Genomic DNA, 8,983 nt, shown 5'->3' with positions numbered 1-8,983 from the left:
GTCCCATCCTCCATTATTCCTGCTGCTTCCGGGTTGCTTCGTCACATGACCGCGGCTCAGTGGGAGATACGAGCGTGGTTGTTTTACCTCTGAGTCAGATTACTTAAAGTGTTCTTTAAACTTGGAGGTTCGTGGTGTATTGCCCCACAGCCTGACGGTAATTTTATACAATGTTCTTAATCATTTTGTGCCTTAAACAAAGTTTGTGTACATTGAACCATCAAAAAGCAAAAGTTTCACCATCTCAGTCATGCTAAAAAAAAAATCCGTATTTTGGAATATTTCGTTTTTCCGAATATTTGGATATGGGAGACTCAATCTGTAGTGCGTATCGCTATGTTATGATGTCCTCTAGTAACTCAGGACCTCATTCAGAGTCGGTCGTTGCGGCCGCACGGTCGTACGCCACCGATGTTCGCTAAACTGCGCATGCGTAAAATTTGCAATGCGCGTGCGCAAACTAGCTGTTGCGATCAGAAATTTCTCTTTCCTTCAACTTTGTCAGGTCGTTAGTTTGAGTGACAGGATGAGGCGTTTGTGGGTGGTAACAGGGGGAGGTGCTTGTGAACGGGGGAGTGGAGATCCGAACGCAGGCGTGCCTTACTATGCAAACGGCGTTTTATTGGAGTGAATAATTAACAAAGTAGTGTCATGGCACATGTGACATGGGAGGTTTTTACACTGACTTGACCGTAGTGCTTAAGAGAGGGTATGGTCAACCTTAAACTCTACGACCAGCTCCGATGGTTTCCGATGGTCTCGATTAATCCTTATATGCCCAGAGATGACGTGTAATGCGAACGAGAAGGGGGTGTTTTTTTATTCTTACTGCCGCATCCTCCCCTTGCACGTCCAGATAACGATCCCATCTTAACGACGCAACTTGCGAGTGCATAATTTGCATATCCGGCCCCTTTTACCTTACGACCGTGCGGCCGCAACGACCGACTCTGGATGAGGTCCTCAGTGACTTCAAGTGTGTTACTGTGATAGGAAGCGTGGTACTGTGATAGGAAGCGTGGTATTGTGATAGGAAGCGTGGTATTGGGATAGGAAGCGTGGTACTGGGATAGGAAGTGTGGTACTGTGATAGGAAGCGTGGTACTGGGATAGGAAGCGTGGTACTGTGATAGGAAGCATGGTACTGGGATAGGGAGCGTGGTACTGGGATAGGAAGTGTGGTACTGTGATAGGAAGCATGGTACTGTGATAGAAAGCATGGTACTGGGATAGGATGCCACCTTTGCAATAAGACGGTTTGTGAGATTTCATCCCTGTTGCATATTCCACGGTCAATTGTAAGTGATATTATTAGAAAGTGGAAGCGTTTAGGCACAACAGCAATTCAGCCACGAAGCGGAAGTCCACGCAAAATAACAAAGTGGGGTCAACGACTGCTAAGGTTCATCGTGTGTAAAAGTCGCCAAAATGCTCTGCTGATTCCATAACTGAAAAGTTCCAAACATCCACTGGGATTAATGTAAGCACAAAAACTGTGCAGCAGGAGCTTAATGGAATGGGTTTCCATGGCCGAGCAGCTGCATGCAGGCCTCACATCACCAAGTCCAATGTCAAGCGTCGGATGGAGTGGTGTAAAGCACACTGGACTGTGGAGCAGTGGAAACGTGTTCTGTGGAGTGACCAATCACACTTCCTGTTTGGCAGTCAGATGGGTTAGTCTGGGTTTGGCAGATGCCGGGAGAACGTTACCTGCCTGACTGCATTGTGCCAACTGTGAAGTTTGGTGGAGGAGGTATAATGGTATGGGGCTGTTTTTCAGGGTTTGTCCCAGGCCCCTTATCTCCAGTGAAGGACAATCTTAATGCTTCAGCATACCAAGACATTCTGGACAATGCTATGCTTCCAACTTTATGGCAACAGTTTGGGGAAGGCCCTTTTCTATTCCAACATGACTGTGCCCCAGTGTACAAAGCAAGGACTATAAAGACATGGTTTGAGGAGTTTGGTGTGGAAGAAGAAGGTGACTGGCCCGCACAGAGCTCTGACCTCAACCCCATCGAGCACCTTTGGGATGAATGGGAACGGAGATTGTGAGCCAGGCCTTCTCATCAAACATCAGTGCCTGGCCTCATAAATTCTCATCAGAATGAATGGACACAAATTCCCACAGAAACCCTGCAACATCTTGTGGAAAGCCTTACAAGAAGAGTGGAAGCTGCTATAGCTGCAACAGGGGGACCAGCTCCATATTACAGTATTTGTATTTGAATACAATGTCATTACAGTCCCTGTTGGTATAATGGTCAGGCCTCCTAATACATTGTCCATATAGTGTGTATACAATGTTAAAAACAAAATCAGAATTGCATCTGTTTTTGCCTTTTAAGTGTTAAGTTGCCATTTTTTTCACATCCACTGGACTCCGGTATTTCCAACCTGGCCTTTTGGTACTTTGCTGCACCCGGCCAATTGGCCTGTCTGTGCCTTGCTTCACCCATCGGGTGCAGGGTCCAGCAATTCCCTCATGGTTCCCACATCTCTGGTCCACTCCAGCAGTGCCTCTCACCTCGCTGCCCCTGCAACGCCTCAGCAGGGGTTCACACCTCACTGACCCTGCAGCACCAAATCAGTGCCTCTTACCTTGCTGCCCCTGCAGCTCCTCAGGTGTGCCTCTGACCTTGCTCCTCCTGCAGCTCTTCAGCGGTGCCTCTCAACTCGCTACCCCAGCAGCATCTCTGCCATGCCTCATACCTCTCTGCCTTACAGCATTACAGTCTACATCTACAGTATGCTGATTTGTCTTGTGAATATACCTCTACGTATTCTCAGCCTCTGCAGTGTCCCTCTTCAGTCACTGAGCACTAACCCCGAGAGCCATGACCTTTGGACTCCCAGCAGCTAAGCCCATCTCAGTTCTTGGGATCTGTGATCCATTAAGGCGCCTCTGTTCTAACCTTTCTAAGAAATTACTCCTGTGTTTGGCAATGATCTTATTTTTCTGAGGATCGTCACTGGCAATTGTGGCCCCTTTCAGCTCACAGTCACTGTGATATCAGGGCAGTTGCCCTAATTTGGCTGAGATTTAGGGATCACCTTGGTAAAGCTTCTCCTCTTTCAGGGCAACTCACTCGGGCCCCTACCAATAAAATTTCCAATGTGATGATATGCTGGCAATTTTTTTAAAAAGAACAATATGTAAATACTCCCAGCACTGCAAATGTGATAAACTATAGTGCCTCCAGTTCACAAGGCACTGCACAGAGACCCCAGTTCACATAAGCCATAAATCCCCCCACCCACTGCTGATGTAGCTAAGAGTGTGGGCCCTCCAGTGTCTGGGGGGCTCTTGGTGCCTGCCCTGCCCGCCTTTTTTTTTTTTTTTAATCCGCCACAGCTCTCTTTAAAGAAAAGAAGATAGTTATTCTCCCTCCTTTAATAAATGTTGGGCACACTGTTTTTACTGTTCTTGGTGGCTTAAAGCAAAGAACCTTTTTGCCTCTTTTTTCTTAAAATGGCCCTGCAGCTAGCAATGGTAAAGATGCCGATTATTCTGCCTAAAAGGCTATGGCTAGTTTATAGCGCCAGACTTCGGGCCCCTAACGTTGTGTGCCTCTCGGATCAAGACATATCATCCCAGCCATTGTTTACATTTTTTTGATTGGTTGGGACCACACAGCATTTGAAGTATATGAATGCATCTATGTATTAATGAAGCCTAATACAAATATGGGCATTTCAGTGTATATTTTTATTTATTTTGCACTTTATGTACTAGTAAAGTCATTAGTTTTAAATAGTGAAATCAGGTAAAGGGGGTTATTGACACGCCGGAGGTATTCAATTAGTGGGGATTACCCCGTGCGCAAATCTTATGCAGCTGCGAGGTAAAATCCACAGAAAAAAACGCCAAATCAGGTTTGTGCGCGGGGGAAAAAATCCATTGATTCTGCAGTTTACATGGAATCAGTGGGTTCCCGCGCCTGAATACTGATTTTGCGGCGCCGGAAAAAGGCTATTTAATTGAATAGCTTTTCTCAATGTTGCGAGGATTTCTGCCAGCAATTAGTTGCGGCAGCTAAATGAATAACTCCCATATTGTATCCCAGGGCCCTATCTACGGTGATGCAACCAGTGCCATGGCACAGGGCACAGCAGGGCAGGGGGCGCTGTTTGGGCCTGTCACTTTTCATGTTTATTATCATTCTCACTTGTAGCTTCCTCTTCTTTTATCCCCAGCATCTCCTGGCCTCCCCTATCTCTTCCCTGGCCCTTCCCCATGAGGCCATGGCCCTCTCTCAGGTGCACTATATTATGTCCCTATTTATCCCCAGCATCTCCTGACCTCCCCTATCTCTTCCCTGGCCCTTCCCCATGAGGCCATGGCCCTCTCTCAGGTGCACTATATTATGTCCCTATTTATCCCCAGCATCTCCTGGCCTCTCCTATCTCTTCCCTGGCCCTTCCCCATGAGGCCATGGCCCTCTCTCAGGTGCACTATATTATGTCCCTATTTATCCCCAGCATCTCCTGGCCTCCCCTATCTCTTCCCTGGCCCTTCCCCATGAGGCCATGGCCCTCTCTCAGGTGCACTATATTATGTCCCTATTTTTCCCCAGCAACTCCTATCCTCCCCTATCTCTTCCCTGGCCTTTTCCCATGAGTCCATGGCCCTTTTTCAGGTGCACTATCTTATGTCCCTATTTAAAAAATGGAGGCGGGGGGGGTACCAATGCTTTCTCTGGCACAGGGCACCAAAAAGTCTAGTTACGGCTCTGTTGTATCCTTCAAAGTTTCCATTAGCTGTAGAGTACTTATGGCATAATGGACATTAAGGGTCTCATTCCAAGTTGGATGCAAATGCAAAACTGGACACATCTCCCAATTTTCGCAAACCGTGCATGCCTCAAAAACAGCAAATGCGGTCTACACATGCATTGCACAAAGTGTTCGCAGCAGCAAGGAGCTCCATAAGAGCCGGATCTCAAGTGGACTCAGAGTTCCGTGAAACGGATATTTCTGGCCGACAATTGGATGGATACCGTGCCATAGGAGTGCCGTGTAACAGCTTGTTTGAGGCATGCGGACAGAGAGGGGACGCCTGTCTCAGGCTGATCTGGGTGCAAGTGTGGGTGACGTTTGCTGGACCGTAGAGAGCCTGGTCTCTACGCCGGGTAAAGGAGGGAGCGTGGCCTAACCACGGGAGGCGTGGCCACGGCCCCTTGAAAAAAATATATCACTTTTGCAGCTGTAAGCTCCTCAGCCCGGTGCTAAGCAGGGGGGGGCGCGATCAGTGTGATTGCTCCCCCCCACAGCCATAGGAGACTGCCCTGGCTGCTGCAGCAGCTGCGGGCAGTCTCACACTGCAGCCCAGCACAAGCTGTGCGCTGAGCTGCTGTGTGCAACACCGGACCTGGGCCCCGCCGGGCCCCTCTAGCAAGCCCGGGCCTGAGTAAACTGTACCCGCTCCCCCCCCTCTCGGTGCCCATAGACGTTTGTGCAGGAGCATCACAAGAGAGGAAGGGGCCTATGTGCAGTCTCCATCCAGGGCCCCCTCCTCTCCTCCCGCACTGAGCACTAGGAGCACTAATAGACTCCAGTGCTGTGCCAGAGCTTACTGCGCATATGCAGGCCTCTGAGGAAATCGCGCGGCAGCCATTTTCCTGATACGCATGCTTCCTTTTCCCGGGGAATTGTGCAGCACTGCTGCTGCCAACGCAGGACTCCGAAGATGTAAGTACTAAAGCACCCATTATAGAAACGCCACTGCGTTTGTGGTCGGTAAAAAAAAACAAAAGCCTACTTGCTTAGTTGGACGCATAATCTCATTAGCATAAAGTAGTATATGTGGCTGCCGCTTTGTGACGATCATCGGTGGCTTTGACCAATACTTTTAAAACGGCAATGCGCATAAAAGCTAAGCCAGGCTTATTAAGCATTTATTCCTTCTGCCATTTTATAACTATTGATGAAAGTCGTCATTGGCTGCTTTCACTACCCATGTGACTGTCTTAGTAAATCTACCCCTAAGGGCCGAATTCAATTAGGTGCGAAAAGTCGCGATCGGTGAAAAGCGTTCGCTGTTGCAAAGTTTTCGCCTCATTTGCCAGTTTTGATGCGATTTTTCCACGTACTTTCTCAATGCGCGCTATCGCTTTTCGCCCTGTTCAATTGCAAAACACGAGAAAACGCATATGTGCAAAAACTGCGAATTACGAAACTAGCGAAAAGTACATTTATTGCGGTAGTGAAAAACCACCACACTTCCCGGTGCTGTTGTGAGATAATTAATATAATTAGATATCAGGTATGCAGTCGGGAAGCCGGCGGACCTAATCCCGACAGCCGGCTTCCCGACTGCTTTATCCCGGCGTGGGTTAAATGACAGGCGTCTAAATCTAGACGCCTGTCATTTTACCGACGCCGGTAGACCCGCGCCTGGTATCCCGATCGAAGTGTGATGCCGGGCGCCGAGCGCGGACTGCTGCGTGGGGGGGAGGGATGAGGGTTAGGTTTAGGGCTCCCAGGGGGGACTTAGGGTTAGGCACCCCCCCGGGAGGTTAGGGTTAGGCTAGGGGAAGGGAGGGTTAGGGTTAGGCTCCTCCGGGGGGGACTTAGGGTTAGGCGGCAGGGAAGGTGGGGTTTGGTTTAAGCACTTAGAGGGGGGATTAGGGTTAGGCATTAGGGGGAAGGTTAGGGTTAGGCACCCCTAAGGAGGGTTAGGGAAAGGAATTAGGTTAGTGAATACTTATCTTAGGGATGACCGGGATTTTCACATATGTCAGGCAGCCGCTAACGAGATTCCAACCACCGGACTTGCGTCCAGCAGTAAGTCATACCGATTCCAAATATCACCAGCTGCAAGTAAGAGGTCTAGTTAGGACCTGAGGGTGTGCATAATAACTAAGAACAAACTTTAAATACTGCGCAGTTATATAAGTAATCACAATCAAATTTATAACATATATCCGTGTTTGCTTTCTGTTGAAATACAGGAGGCTTGTGTATAATAAACAAAAAATGGTTTATTCACATAAATACCTAAACAATATAAAGTGAATACATAAAATCACAATTGATAAAATAGCATATATTATAAAAGGACAATATTGATCTTAATATGCCAATGTCCATACGGAATTGAGAGTAGATAAATAATTTAAAGTGCATGCAGAGCCGTTAAATCACCACTCCCGTGTGGAAATAATCAGTGTTCCCAGCTTATTAAATGTTAATAGTAGCAAGAGAATTTTTGTATCTTATAATTGAAAGCAAGTAGCCATACTGTTGTAATAATAAATAGTCTCAAAGAACAAGCCTGAAACATACATTCACAGCGGTGAGTGATATACTGGCGTCCCAGTTAAGAGTATAAGTACTGTTACCTCAGTCCGAATGGGCAGGTGTAATGCCACCTTTGATGTTCCAGAGCTGAGTGTCCTCCTCCGTACAGAGCAGTGGGTCTCTGTTAGTGGATGCTGTGTGCGGGGATAGACAGCCGCCGTAGTCTGTGTTCCTGCGGACCACAGGACGGCGTCAGCACAGAGACAAGTGTCCGGCCACAGCAGGGGGTCAACGCGTTTCGTCCCGCAGAATACCGGGACTTTCTCAAGACCCTCCAACCACGCCTGTTGCTCCTGACAAGCCTTACAAGCATAACCAGCTATTTACTTCCAGGAGTCCGTTTATCCGGGGCTGAGAGTTGCTGCTACAGCGGACACCATTGCCTTATCCACCGTTTTCCCCCTGCTGTGGCCGTACACTTGTCTCTGTGCGGACGCCGTCATCTGGTCCGCAGGAACACAAACAGCTGCGGCTGTCTATCCCCGCACACAGCATCCACCGCTGCTCACTAACAGAGACCCACTGCTCTGTACGGAGGAGGACACTCAGCTCTGGACAGCTCCATAAGACTGCATATATCAGTGAGCTGGAGACATTCAAAGGTGGCATTACACCTGCCCATTCGGACTGAGGTAACAGTACTTATACTCTTAACTGGGACGCCAGTATATCACTCACCGCTGTGAGTGTATGTTTCAGGTTTGTTCTTTGAGACTATTTATTATTGCAACAGTATGGCTACTTGCTTTCAATTATAAGCTACAAAAATTCTCTTGCTACTATTAACATTTAATGAGCTGGGAACACTGATTATTTCCACACAGGAACGGTGATTTAACGGCTCTGCATGCACTATAAATTATTTATCTACTCTCAATTCCATATGGCCATTAGCATATTAAGATCAATATTGTCCTTTTATGATATATGCTATTTTATCAATTGTGATTTTATTTATTGACTTTATATTGTTTAGGTATTTATGTGAATAAAACCATTTTTTGTTTATTATACACAAGCCTCCTGTATTTCAACAGAAAGCAAACACCGATATATGTTATAAATTTGATTGTGATTACTTATATCACTATGAGCAGTATTTAAAGTTTCTTCTTAGTTTTTAGCGAAAAGTACAGCATATTTTGGGGAAATCATAAAAAGCCTAACAGACACTGGAAATCAATATAGAAGTGTGCTGATAGCCCTAATAAAAGTATTTTGGGTTCTTAAATTGAGTCAAATGGGTGTTATATGCATATTGGCATAAGTGTTGAAAAATTACATAAAGCTATTTATTTTGGAAAAAATAATAGATGTAGTTAAATTGAGGGTACATTAAAATGGGGGTTAGTATATTTTAGTGGCTATAAAGTACAGTTATAAAAGTGTTTTAAAATACACCTGCTGCAGCCACCTAAAAACACCTGTCCCATCTATATAACCCCCCAAAATACCTGACTCAATACTTTAAACCCATCTTCCTACACTTTTTACCTGTTCACCCCAAAAATTCCAAGTCACTATTAGGGGAAAATAAGCTTAGTTTCCTTTTTTCCCCGCCTAATTAGTCATTAGTGGGGGTGTCCAAAGGGTTCTAAACCAAGGGCCCTATTCAGACCCGCTCGCTAAGAAGCGTTCGCTCGTAGCTGCCGATGTTTGCATTCTGCGCATGCATATGCAT

This window comes from Taudactylus pleione, unplaced genomic scaffold (genome assembly GCF_031769625.1).
Source record: "Taudactylus pleione unplaced genomic scaffold, aTauple2 ptg000360l, whole genome shotgun sequence".
NCBI classification, from domain to species: Eukaryota; Metazoa; Chordata; class Amphibia; order Anura; family Myobatrachidae; genus Taudactylus; species Taudactylus pleione.
The sequence above is the reverse complement of the archived record's forward strand: the minus strand, read 5'-3'. Positions refer to the sequence as shown.